This window comes from Apium graveolens, chromosome 1 (assembly GCF_009905375.1).
Source record: "Apium graveolens cultivar Ventura chromosome 1, ASM990537v1, whole genome shotgun sequence".
Lineage (NCBI taxonomy): Eukaryota > Viridiplantae > Streptophyta > Magnoliopsida > Apiales > Apiaceae > Apium > Apium graveolens.
This window is the reverse complement of record NC_133647.1, coordinates 67,718,603-67,725,700: the sequence shown is the minus strand read 5'-3', so window position 1 is coordinate 67,725,700 and position 7,098 is coordinate 67,718,603. Positions and strand designations below refer to the sequence as shown.

At 37.1% G+C, this 7,098-nt stretch overlaps 1 non-coding gene across 1 annotated transcript; it reads right to left on the bottom strand.

Annotated features, from left to right (window-relative positions):
- Positions 1–6,780: 6,780 nt before the first annotated feature.
- LOC141683633 (small nucleolar RNA R71) lies at positions 6,781–6,887 on the bottom strand. The gene has a single exon (XR_012560384.1). It is a non-coding gene; the product is annotated as a small nucleolar RNA R71 (small nucleolar RNA).
- Positions 6,888–7,098: the final 211 nt, after the last annotated feature.

The window sequence follows — 7,098 nt, the reverse complement described above, 5'->3', positions numbered from 1 at the left end:
AAATTGAAATATCCTACTCATGATTTGGAGTTAGCAGCTATAGTAATTGCGTTCAAGATATGGAGGCACTACCTGTATGGAGAGAAGTGTAAAATATACACGGATCATAGGATCTTGAAGTATATATTCATTCAGAAGGAGCTCAACATGAGGCAAAGGAGATGGTTGGAGCTTATAAAGGAATACGATTGTTCGATACATTATCACACAGGAAAGGCGAATGTAGTAGCCGACGCGCTCAGCACAAAGGAAAGATTAAATTTGATGGCATTACCAAAGGAGTTGTTTGAATAAAATACAGTCTGATTCAGTTTTTACTTGATGTTGATATTTAGTTTGTTGTTAAATATCAAAGGTGGTATTAATATAGATGACTGATGTTGACTTCAATATGGGATGTGGTGAGCATCAAAGTTCATATTGATATCTAATTTGATATGACATCAAAATGAATATTGATATCAAGAGAATAATCGAATGACCGGAGAAGAGTTATGTACGCAAAAAGATGAGCAAGGGATATTAAAATTTTCATCAAGGATTTGGATTCCTCAAGTAGTTGAACTGAAAATAATGAAATACTGCAGAAAGCTCACAATTTGAGACTTTCAATTCATCCAGGAGGCACTAAGGTGTATGAAGATTTGAAAAAGAAGTTTTGGTAGCTGAACATGAAAAGAGAAATTGTGGATTGGGTTGCGAAATATTATACGTATCGACGGGTTAAAGCGGAACACCAAAGACAAAGCGGGTTAATTCAGCCATTGAAGATCCCAGAATGGAAACGAGAAAATATTGCTATAAATTTTATAGTGGGATTACCTCGGACGAAATCTGGACACGACACCATTTGAGTTATTGTTGATCGCCTTACCAAGTCAGTGTATTTTCTGCCGATCAATGAAAGGACTTCATTCGATAGATTGGTGCATATGTACGTGCATGAGATTGTGTTACGTCACGGCGTTCCAGTATCGATAGTTTCGGATCGAGATCCGCGATTCAACTCAAGATTTTGGAAACAGTTTCAAGAGAATCTTGGCACCAAGCTAAATAGGAGCTTGGCGTATCATCCGCAGACTGATGGTCAAAGCGAGAGGACCATTTAAACAATTGAAGACATGTTACGAAGTTGCGTTATTGATTTTATGGGAAGTTGGGATGAACATTTACCATTGGTAGAGTTCTCCTACAACAACAGCTATCACTCAAGCATTGGCATACCACCGTACGAAGCGTTGTATAAAATAAAGTGATCGCCAACGAATTGGGATGAAGTTGGAGAAGGAGAGATTCTAGGTCCCGAACTGGTCCAACAGATGAGGGAGACAGTCAAACTGATCCAGAAAAGATTGCTTGCTTCTCAAGACAGGCAAAGGAAGTACGCAGATCCTGCTCGAAAGGATGTGAGTTTTCTAGTCGGCGAATCTGTATTGTTAAACGTGTCACCGTGGAAAGGGTTGACTAGATTTGGAAAGAAAGGCAAATTAACACCTAGATATATAGGTCCTGTTGAGATTTTTTTTAACCGAGGAAAGTGGCTTACGAGTTAGTGCTGCCTCCGCAGTATCAGCATGTTTATAATGTCTTTTATGTGTTTTTGTCAAAAAAAAAAAAAGAAAAAAAAAAGTATAACCCGGATGTCAATCTTGTAATAGAGTATGAGCCTATAGAAATTCAGGCAGACTTGTCGTATGAGGAGCAACCTGTCAAAATACTCGACTGGCAAGCAAAGAGTCTTAGAAATAAGTCGGTAAAGTTAGTAAAAGTACTTTGGAGGAACCTCAAGGTCGAAGAGTCAACTTAGGAGTTCGAGTCTGATTTGCGTTCCCGGTATCCTCATCTGTTCTCTTAGATTCTGAGGACAGAATCCTTTAAGGGGGAGAGAATGTTACAACTGGTATTTTGTGTAATATTATTTGCGAACTCTGTATAATATTAGAGTCGACAATAAATATATTTATTGATTGTATATTTGTGTGAATGGACTTTGCTGCATTATGAATTACTTTATTTAAAATATGAATTTTTCAAAGCGAGAGTTTTATTAATTTCTCTTATTATTGATTTATAGAGAATATTCTTTACCTTGGGGAAATTATTTTTTTTAAAATCATTTCATTCACAAATCACAAAAGTGATCTCATAAAATTTCTAAAAAAATCGAGTTATTTTATGGTACAACTTTTATAATTTTCGAAATTTTATTTTATTTTATAAAAAATAAATCTTTGAAATTAGTAGTTTAGTAATTAGCAATTTACATGAATACCCATGCATGCAAATACCCTCCCATTCAACTTAAAGGGCTAAAAAGACAATTCATATCCCACTAACTCTCTTTTATCCACCAAAAGACCAAACTAACCTTACATGCATTTTTGGCTTAGCTTTGGGAGAAGGGCACTCTTGTAAATTCTGAACTCCACTCACATTTAATCAAATCAAAACCACAAAACAAGCACAAGTTGTCATGATCATTTCATTTTTCACTCCACACTTCCACCCTCACCTCACTCTCTCCTCCCTCTCTTCTCTTCCCTCTCGGCTAAACCCCTTCCCCCAACCCCTTCAATTTTTCTTCAATAAATCCTTGCCATTCTAGTATAATTTCACTACTCATTAATATATAATACACTTTCCAAGAAGTTCCATGCTTAGGAGATGAAGTTTAATGCTTGCATGTCTTGTTTTTATGTGATCTCCAAGGAGAAACTCTTTAATTCATGTGGATTAAAGAGTTCTCCATGAGATATACTTTTTATGTGCATAAACTAAGTGTTTCCTTGATTAAAACTCCTTTAAACACTTGCATGCTACTGATCTCTAGTTGTAATGCCATGTTTTACTTTGCATGTTAGAGATAGGGCATTATTTTCAAGAATGATCAAGTTATATATGCTCTCTTTTTCGAAAATATACATGCATGTTTGGTTTGTGATTAAATTCGACCTATATGGGCTAAAAACGAATTATTTCCTTGATATCATTCTTGATCTTAGTTTTTAAAATATAGTATGCATGATCCCTTGAAATAGTTTAGTATTTTAAGTGGAATTTATGAGCTAATAATCCCATTATTTAGTCGAACTTGTTTTTGTGATCATTGTGAGTTGCATGTTAAGTTTTAGTTTGCATGTTGGTGTTATAGGGCATGAATGATCTCCAATATTGGTTGAGGCCTTAGTTTAAAGTCTTATAGAAGTAAATTTGCCTTGGTTGAGATTTAATTCGTGGTTTTGAAGTGGGAGTTAAGTTGGAAAGGCTAGGATAGAATCCTGAAATTTTTCCAGATTTGCATGTGAGTTGTGTGTTGATTTTGAATGGGCATTTCTTAGGAATTGTTAGGCCCAAGCCACGGGGAGTTAGTACTTGGGTTGTAGTTGAGTCCAGAAGCCATTAATTAGAGAAACCCAACCATTTAGTGAGGTGCACACACCAAAACTTAGATTCTGCCAGAACAGGGGACAGATTGAGTTTAGTACGTTTTGGAGATCAAAAAGTTGGATTAAGAGTAAGCCCTCATTAGGAATTGATTACTACTGATACTAGGGAGTTTAAGGAAGAGTTTGAAGTCGAACCATGGAGGTTTAGAGTTAGAACCAATGAGTTTAAGTTAGTCCAAAACAGGGCAGTTTTCAGGACACTCATTTAGAGTTGTGTCAACTTTGAGCTTAGGCCCAAGAAAATCTAGGAAGGCCCTTAGTGTCATTCAAAGTGCACAAGTTAGCTTATAGACTTAAGAATCCAGTAGGTCAATTTTGGTTAGGAATATTCGAGCTTTAGTGGTGTTAAAAACTGAGAGTTGCCTAAGGTGTCGCCATAAGTATGCAAGTGAGAACGCTTTCTTTTAGCGTTTAGTTTTATGGACCCTTTGAGTGAGGCATGAGTGAGCCCTAGTGTTTACATTTAGATATAGGTCAGTATAGTGTTAGGCCAAGGTTTTGGCTAAGAGAATTGGAACCACCAAGTGTAGGCCCTTCAAGAGTCGAGACTAGTTTAGTAGTGTCTCGCAAGTGGAATTGTGGAGATTTGAGAGTGAGATCATTCAAGTCCCGAATAAAGCACCAAGTCTAAATAATAGTATGAGTATACCTATATGTGTTATGTGCTCCAAGGTGCTACTATATGTATATGTGCATGGTGTTGTGTGTTAACTTAGTGTTTTACGCAATATAAGACACCAAGCATTACTTGGAGTCAATTTGTGCATTTGGTGTTAGGGTTGTTTGGTGTCATAAGAGTCCGTAGTAATGAGGGATTCTTATTATTTTGTAGGATCAAGTGAAGATAGGAAGCTTGCCGTCAAGGTCGAGTAGTGCTCCCGTCACTCCCAAGACAAGTCGTGTGTAGTCAAACCTCTCAAGGCAAGTGTCCTTCCCTTGTAAACATTATATTGTGCAAGTGTACTCTTCCTTCGTAATGATAATATGCGAGTGTTTTCCCTTGTTGAATTGATATTATGCAAGTATACTCCTTTTGTTAATTATATGTTATGCAAGTACCCTGAGATACTTATTGGAACCATGATAGCTTGCTTGAATTTGATATTGCCCATTGTTATAAGTACCCGAGCTTGATTTGAGTTGGTATAATTGGTATACCTTGATCACCCCAAACTCATTCAGAAGCATTTCGCACCTTTAATAATCATTCATATACCTTGTTGTATTCCCCTTGACTTAGTCTTTAAATATCCTTATTGATTATACATTATCGAATTTGCTTGCGAACTTGAGAAAGTTAATCCCTTCGAATCATATCACCATTTTCGATTGTTTATCATTTCCCTTCATTAAACCCTGAGATAACGATTCATTTGTACACTTTCCTATTGCCCCTTACTATGATACTCGAACATTGAAATTTCTTTGATACCCTATGATTGTAACCCTAGTTGAGATTCCTACCTTTATGGTTTATTGATTCGAACTCTTTTACAATACTTTCTTCCTTGATTGTTAAACCATTGATATTCATCTTTAATAACCTCTAGTGAGAAGATTGTTCTTCTATCAATAAGAATCTCGTAATCTTAATCCTTTGATTTTTGATCATAACCCTATTATTTGAAATCCTTCGGAATTGGAATGATTGATACCCTTACTTATAATCATTAGAATTTCCCTATGTTAAACTATTGTTACTCAACCCTGATTATTCCTTTAAATCAGTAAATTGTTCCTTTGCATTGAACCCTGAATTGATTTCCTCACCTTGATAGTTCAATTCTTCTGGCAATAAACCTTGACTTAGTACAACTGTTGTTGAGTTTGGCTTAGAATTCCTTAAAGAAGTACTCAATCCTTTCATGCCTAAAGAGCTTTTAAAATGATATTATTTCTGGCATCAAATTTTTATCAAACTGTAAAGTTTTTAAAAGCCAAATTGTCAAAGGGACAATAAATGTTTTCTTGAGAATAGTGAAGATGTTACTGTTTAAGAAATTTATTATCAATCGGCATCAGTTTTTAAAATGATTAAAAAGTTGGGTTTTCAGTCCCAAAGGGGGACAAATGTTTTCTTTAGATAGTGGATCTGGACTGAGACGCGAGTCCTTTCCACACTTAAATTGTAGGCTTAAAAGTTGCCTAGGGATCCCATTAATGTTTTAGAACCCAGCGAGGTTCGGGATTACTTCGCGGCTGATCACCGGCTGTAATCCGTAGCGTCATAAAATGGTTTTTGGATTAAGAAATGATTTTGGAAATGTTTTGTTACAAACAAATGATGCCATCACCCAAAAGTTCATCTCTTATTGCTATTAGCTCAATCTTCACATTGTCACTCTTTCATATGTATCTTGATTCATATTTTGTATCATATTTTTTAGCACTTGCTGAGCATTTAGCTCACTACTTGCTTTCACCCTGATATTACAGCTAGCAGCTATGGTTAGATTCAAGCAGACCGCTCGTAAGTCCACTGGAAATGCTGAGGCTTATTTGAGAGCTCAGGTAGGTAGCTGAAAGTCTATTGTGAGGACCGGTAGTTATGAAGTTGTATTAGTTTGTAGGGTTGGACTGTTCTTCAAACACTAAACCTAGCGATCCTGGATATTGTCTGTAAACAGCCTTTTGTAATATTATTTTATTATTAAGTCATTTATATTGTTAAGTGTAATTTGGGGCTGTGACAGACTCGGCGTATTTGTTTAGTTTATGTACTTACCATCATTGGTCATTAGGACTCAGTGATTAGGACGTAGTAGTTAATTACTCTTTTCGGTTGTGTTTCAGGTACTTTAGTGCGTTTATGCAAACTCGTTCTCGTGCTCGCAAGAGGACCTTAGATACAGCTGAGGAGAAAGACGAAGTTCTTGATACACCGGAGAAGTTAGATTTTGAGGATTCGGATTCAGGAACTGAGCAGAAAGAACCAGTAAATATGGGAGATCATATTGTTCAAGCTGATCCAGCTCTTATGGATTTTTCTCGGCCTAAAATTGATGACATTCAGTCAAGCATCCTTCATCCGGCTATTCAAGCTAACACCTTTGAAATCAAGCCGGGCACTATTCAGATGGTGCAAAATTCTGTTTCTTTTGGAGGAGCGGCAACTGAAGACTCCAACATGCACATAAGGAATTTTGTCGAGATCTGCAGCACTTTTAAGTATAATGGCGTGACTGATGAGGCTATCAAGTTGAGGCTTTTCCCATTCTCACTGAGGGATAAGGCTAAAGACTGGTTACATTCTGAACCAGCTGGGTCAATCACTACGTGGCAATATCTTGCGCAAAAGTTTCTGGTGAAGTTTTATCCAATGGCAAAGACTGCTGCTATGAGGAGTGCTCTTACTCAGTTTGCACAGCAACCTACAGAATCTATGTACGAGGCTTGGGAACGCTACAAGGAAATGTTGAGAAAATGTCCACATCATGGAATGCCGGATTGGATGGTAATCACTGGTTTTTATAATGGTTTGGGGGCTCAATCTCGGCCCATGCTCGATGCAGCAGCGGGAGGCGCCTTATGGGCTAAAAGCTATACTGAGGTGTACAATCTTATTGAGACGATGGCTGCAAATGAGCATCAAAACCCAACTCAGAGGATGACATCAGGCAAGGTAGCAGGTATTCTGGAAGTTGATGCAGCC